The sequence below is a fragment of the Charadrius vociferus genome, unplaced genomic scaffold (genome assembly GCF_000708025.1).
Source record: "Charadrius vociferus isolate BGI_N301 unplaced genomic scaffold, ASM70802v2 scaffold141, whole genome shotgun sequence".
Classification (NCBI taxonomy): Eukaryota; Metazoa; Chordata; class Aves; order Charadriiformes; family Charadriidae; genus Charadrius; species Charadrius vociferus.
Genome location: NW_009647743.1, coordinates 1337048 through 1344119, shown reverse-complemented (window position 1 = coordinate 1344119; position 7072 = coordinate 1337048).

Genomic DNA, 7072 nt, shown 5'->3' with positions numbered 1-7072 from the left:
CATTCCAAAAGCTGACGGCACTGTAGTAAGCTTCAGTCCTTAGCTCCTCTACAGACAGGACTCCCCCGTGTTTCCTCTAATGCTTAAAAGTGCAGGGAAAAAAATCTGGATATTGATCAGTGCCTTAAACACCAAAATCCTATGTAAATACTGTAAATGAGCCTGATATGTATAGGGGAAAAAAAGAAAGAAAAGGCATTTCAGGATCAGTGCCAAACTCCTAGAACAGCTGCTCACTAATGCAGTTTCTGCCAATTGAATCTTTCAATCCCGAGTTTTATTACACATTTCTTATCGTATTGCTTATCCGCATTGAGTAACCAGTTCTACGGAAGAGAACGCGCAGCTACTGAAAAAGGATGGTGCGGTGGATTTCAGGCTGTAGTCCACTTCTCTCCTCAAACCCTCTTCTAGATATAAACCAGATATGATTTAATGGGAAAGTTTAGGATTGCGGCAGTTTTACTGTCTTACTCATTCCTCACATGCAGCTTTAAAAACTTATCTTTTTTTGTACAGGCCCTCATTTAGTATTTTTTTTACATGATCCTAGAAAAGGGTCCAAGCGTGGTGGCTTGAAGATCATCAAAAGCCACTGAAGTCTTTTCCTTGACTTTGATCAGGCGTCCTCACTGTAAAACTTAACCCGTGGGAAACTGTTCTACACCAAACCTCCAGCCAGGGATCATGAAACGTAGCTTTTATGCATGCATTTTCTCTAAAAATATTGCCAGGATGAGTATCTTCAATTCAATGAGAAAGACATCACCGCTGCAAAATCAATTTCTGCAACGCTTGACCGAGCAACCTGCACTTTTATTATTATCTAGAAATTTCTCTCTCATTTGTTACAGAAGTTGGTCCCTCTTGAAGATTAATTAACAAGACAAGAAAGCTTAGTCTTCAGCTCTTTGACACCGGTTGATATTCAGGGATTACAGGATTATTGGGTTTTCTTTGTTCTCAGGGATTCTCTTTCTAAACTGTTACACTCGCGACGATTGGCATCTCACATTAGAATTTCTCTCTGCTACAGAGTGGACGAGGGCAATGGCGTAACCCCCTCGCACCCCTTGCTATAATAAAGGGTTAGTCTGGTGCAAAACTGGACAGCACAAGGCAGCGTCTCCAGAAAAGTGTTTGAATTCCCCCAAGCAAATCGCATTTCTCTAAAGCTGCCCTAAATTTAGACGGGAGAGAGCCCTAGCGCATATTTTATTCAGCTGTCTTACATTAAGATCTTCCTTTACCGTAGTTTTTCTTCCCTCTCGCGACGCAAGGTCTCACACCAGAACAGGTACGCAGGGAATACTAGTTTAACATCCCGTAAACTAATTACTCTCTCCGTGTAGTGATGATGTTCGCTGTTATAACCTCTCACTACAAACAATAAAATGAGTGATTGTAAATTTATGCTGCCTCTTAACTGAAAGCTGTGCACAATCTAAACTGTGTATAACTGAAGCCATGTCACTATATAAACAAATTCACGTTCAACAAAACATATTAGGACTTAGCAGCATACGACCACTACTCGTACAAGCTCTTACCACGTTATGTACCTTCCCGCAGCACTCTTCCAAGTCACAATCTACGAGATAAAGAATGTATTCAGAATCTTTTTTTTTTTTTTTTTCCAATTATACTTATAAAATTTTGGAACGTATCAGAACAAAACAGTCCTAAATCAATTCAAGAGACATTTCTATATAATTGCTGAAACAATGGCAGAAATATTTTTTTTTCTATAAATAGATAGAGTTTCCACTAACTTTGTTCTTACATATCTCTTCTCCGCTCACATATATTCTGCTGCATCCCCCCTCCTCCTTTTCTTCAGTGCTTCAAACATTCTGTTTAATATTTTGGCTGTTCTGGAAATTAAGAATATGCTACACCCTTCCAATGCAAATTGCTGAAGTATTAAAACTTAAAAAAAAATTGTCAAACAGTATTGAGACAGATTCATTTCCAAGCCCAGAAGAGTGTATTGTCTTATTACTGATTATGATCCTCATTTTTCCTTATTATTTAAGAGGTTTTCCTTACCAAAGTCTATTCTTCTCCTGCTCTTTTTATAATAACCCTTTACATGTTTGAACACTTACCCTTCCTTACTTAGTAATCTTGTTTTAAGCTAAATAAGATCAGTGTTTCCAACATTTCTGTATAGATTTTTCTTTTCTAAAGTTCTGCTTATCCATATAACTGTGATTTGAATAACCTTTCGTTGATCCAGGGGTTCTTTGAGAGATGATGCTCGACACTGAAAAAGGGTTCTTTAAAACCGACCTGTGTTGAGTGGAACAAAAAAACCCCAACCCATTCCCCTGCAGGTACATTCCTACGTGGCATGTTCGTGTTCAGCTTGCAATCTGCTGTAACTCTTGGATATTTTGTGAGAATTTTCTATCCAGCCAGATCTTCCCTTTCCTGCAGTTGTAGCTCTGACTTTTCCAACATAAGCAGAGCGCTCACATTGCCCAACAGAATGGCGTCCACTCTCTCCTATTATTTTTACAGTCATTTCTTGACTTTATCAAAATTATTTCCAACTTTAAGGCTGTCTCTCCTGGCCTCGCTAGCTCGATCTCATCTGTAAACGCAACAGAGGCAAGGTGTATTCTGCCCATTTTGCCCTTGATGCCTTGTGGTCAGCAAAAGCATTGTCAGTGACGTATCGCATGGTTTGGCTGAAGGTCGAAACTGCCCTCCCGAGGTCCAGGATGGCAGGGCTTGTGTCAGCCCATCTGACCAATTCCTTTCTTCCTAGGAAGAATTTTTTCCCTGTGAGGGCGGTGAGCCCCTGGGGCAGGTTGCCCCGAGAAGCTGTGGCTGCCCCATCCCTGGAGGTGTTCAAGGCCAGGTTGGACGGGGCTTGGAGCAACCTGGGCTGGTGGGAGGTGGCCCTGCCCAGGGCAGGGGGGTGGGACTGGGTGATCTTCAAGATCCCTTCCAACCCAAACCATTCTGTGATGCTATGATTCAGAAACCAAACATAACAAAATAGGGGGGGCATTCAGATCTGCGATTCTTGCTTACGCCCATCTTCATTTTTCACATAGTTGAAAATAGTTGGAGATCAGTTTAAAGATTATGGAAGAGAAGTTTGTGGTTTGGTTGGATTTGGGGGTTTGGTTTGTTGTTTTGGGGTTGTTTGTTTGGTTTTTTTCCCCTTGATACACCAGGTAGTGAACTTCCGGAAACTTGTTATGAGAAGCCGGAGACAGACAACTGTGAGGTTTAAAAATGGATCAGACAAATTAATGGACATCAGGACAATAAATTGATGCAAAAAAAGGGGGGGAAAGACCAGGTGGGAGTAGCGAAGTACAACATTGTGTACTTAATTCAATGAGTGCAGATGGTGGAGGAAACGGACTGCAGAAGCAGACAGTCTTGTGTGCTCTCCCTAAATAGCACGTTCAACTGCAACTGTTGGAGACACAAAACTAGATAGACAGTCTAGACAGATGGTTTGTCTGAGCCAATAGGACATTTCTTGTATTTTGAGGGAAACTGAATCAATTTCTCATTGATTCAGGTCCAAACCACAAAGTCAATTTCTTCATGTCTTTTAGTCTCATGTTCAGACCACGTATACTTAGTCATAACAAAAATACTTATTTTTACACATCATTATTGCAGCAGAAGTCAGTCCAACAGATAGGGTTGGAAGGAAGTACACAGCAAATCCAATCTGTAAAATATTCTTTATAATCTACAGTGAAATGAATAAAGAGTGCTATTGCCATCACCTTTGAAACTAGATTTAATCATTCCATCTTAAAAAAAAAAAAAAACTAAACCAAACCCCATGTATCTGCTTTTTTGGATATATATCACAGAAAACTAGTAAAGAAGCAGATTTTTTAATTTCATTTATGTATTTTTTTAAAAAAAAACCCCAAATGATAAGACAAAGCAAAACAAGAAATCTACATAGCAATTTTTGGTCAGGAAGTTACCATCACTAATAGTTTGAATTGGCACCATGCTTAACTTGGTTACTAAGAAGGTTTTGTTCCCTGCTAAACAATTGCTTAATAAAAACCATAACACATTCCCTTCAAAAAATTATATGTTTTGTGCTGAATCAAGAGTGTTGTTGTTGCTATCAGACTTAAGGATACATCCTGGGCACAAAACCAGAAGGATGAGGAGCCACCATCTGTAAGAATTCAAAATTCAGTCCCTAACAACATTTTCATTTCCCAAAAGCCACTGAGAAAAAAAAAAAAAGAAAAAAAAAAAAGGAATGACAAAGAATTAAGGAACAAGGGTACATTGATACGCAGATTGCATCAGAGGCCACAAGCAATTCCTTCCTTCACCGTCTGGCCAGGAAGTTTCATTTTCCGAAGCACTCAACGCTGAGTTGCATGGACCCTAGTTCCCTGCGATGTAGTGAAAGCCAGGCTGGTTTCCCCTCTTATCATTCACGAATTCATGCAATAAGAGACATTCTTAGACCAGTTCTCCACTGTTTCTTCCTTTCAGCACAACCGGTTCACCTCTCTCCGTTGGCCACTCTCTTGACTTTCAACCCTTCGGGCCGCGCTCGGCAGCTGACGCACGCAACGTGGGACCAGAGCGTCACTGGGCAAAACAGCCTTCACACAGCACATCATCGGCCTTCTGGGTGCTTATCTCTTTGTAACTTGAATTTAAGCAGCTACTACTGATCCAAAAAGCGGGTAGCATGCTGGGCCTAAGCTATTTTTAAAATTCCGATCCCATCACAAACATACAGCCATACTCCACAGGGACACTTCAGCTAATCTGTCCCAGCGTAAAACTCTGAAGTGCAAAGGGGAGAGCAACAGAGCATTTTCAGTAGCAGGTTCCAGCTGTGGAACTCAACCTAATCTTCTCTATTGATAATGAATATAAGCCTGAGTGTATTCAGAACTAAAACCAACCCCAGCTTCTTAGTAAGACTCCCCGCAGCGATGGCATCTTCCCAGGGTAACCGGCTGATCCGGATAGAGAAGAAGGAGGTAAGGAGACAAGCATATAAAATAAAAAAAGGTAAAATTTGAAGATATTTTGTTTAAAAAAAAACAACCCATAGGTTCCAAAATGTGGATTATTACACTAAGATAATTTTCAGAGGTGCACAGAAGTCACCTTTGCTTATCCTTTTCTGCTTTAAAATTTTGAGTGGTCAAAAAGCCAGCTTTGCCATCACCTTTCTTTGGACCCAGATTTTGTTTTTCCTCTCTAGTAACCTCAGCAGGGTCATAATCGTGTTCTAGTCCCTTTCACAGAATCACAGACTGGTCAGGGTTGGAAGGGACCTCTGGAGATCATCCAGTCCAACCCCCCTGCCAGAGCAGGGGCACCCAGAGCAGGTTCCACAGGAACACATCCAGGTGGGTTTTGAAGATCTCCAGAGAAGGAGACCCCACACCTCTCTGGGCAGCCTGTGCCAGGGCTCTGCCACCCGCAAAGGAAAGACTTATTTCCTCACAGTCAGACAAAATTTCCCATGTTCCAGTTTGTGCCCGTTGCCCCTTGTCCTGTCACTGGGCACCACCAAAAAGAGTCTGGCCCCGTCCTCTTGCCACCCACCCTGTAGATATTGATCAACATTGATGACATCCCCTCTCAGCCTTCTCTTCTCCAGGCTGAACAGCCCCAGGGCCCTCAGCCTGTCCTCAGCAGAGAGGTGCTCCAGTCCCCTGAGCATCTTTGTAGCCCTCTGCTGGACTCTCTCCAGCAGATCCCTGTCCTTCTTGACCCGGGGAGCCCAGAACTGGACACAGCACTCCAGATTTGGCCTCACCAGGGCAGAGTAGAGGGGGAGGATGACCTCCCTTGACCTGCTGGCCACACTCTTTTTGATGCCCCTCAGGAGACCATTGGCCTTCTTGGCCACAAGGGCACATTGCTGGCTCACGGGTAACTTGTTGTCCATCAGGATTCCCAAGTCCTTTATACAACTGTAGAGTCACTCACAGCCATCTCACCTAAAGAGAATAGAGAAAAGTCCTGATCATACTTCCACCTTATTGTCCTGCTCCCTTGAGATGGGACCAGTCAGGAGCAGCCCCCAGACCAGCGAAGGGCTGTGGGATGAGGGAACGCACTGTTGCTGGGTTCCCAATTGCCCCAGTTCCTGAGGGACAGAGGAGGTTGGACAATCGGAGAACCTGGTGAAGCTCGGTGAACCCCAGCTACACGGTGCTGCTGCCGCCTGCTACAAAGACAGCCACAAGAGAGACGATACAAACTACATTCAAGTTTTTAAAGCATTTTAATGCTTCCGAGGGACTGCAGATAGCAGGCGGCTGCACTACACACTTTTTGCTCTTGGGTTACTCCTAGTGGGTCTCCAATCTCTTATAATAAAAATTGGTGTTTACTGGTGGATCTTTGGAGTTCCGGTATTCTAGCTGGTAAAATTACACCAAAATTAAAACAGTCCAAAGGGATGTTTGGTTCCACACAGTTCTGAAATGAGTGTTATATTCACCCGATAGGCCAAAGTCTGTATTTCACAGTTTTGCACAGAGATCATCAAAGCAGCCAGAGGGAATTAGGAACAATTATTAATTGCAATTTTATCCTTTTACATTTTAATAGGCTTCTTTCAAATCGCACCTGATTTTTATAAGTGAATTTTCCTTTTCTTACTCTTATCCAACTGTGTCAGCGCTCTGTCAAAAAAGGATAAGACTCTTTTTCACTCAAATGGGAGAGTGATCTATTCCTGTAGTGACATTAATAGCAAGGCTCTTAATATTCATAGGAGGTCTTGAAAAATCATTTGAGTTTTAAAACAATGGAGGAAAAGCATTTTCCCTTTTTTCCCCAAACAGAACTCCAAAGTCTAGACGTTACAGTACAGTAGCTTTAAGGGGTTTTCTGCATATTTATTGTGGGACTTATTGTTTAGTTAAACTGTGTAGCAGATGCCTCGTTAAACAATAATGCTGGGTGCCAGTAGGAGTGAAACAACCTTTTGAGTTCGACCTACTCTCAGTCAAGGTCAAAAAGAGCTGGGACTAAACTCAGTGAGTTTTCAAAAGCTTACCCTAAATATACAATATCAAAGTTCATCATGAAG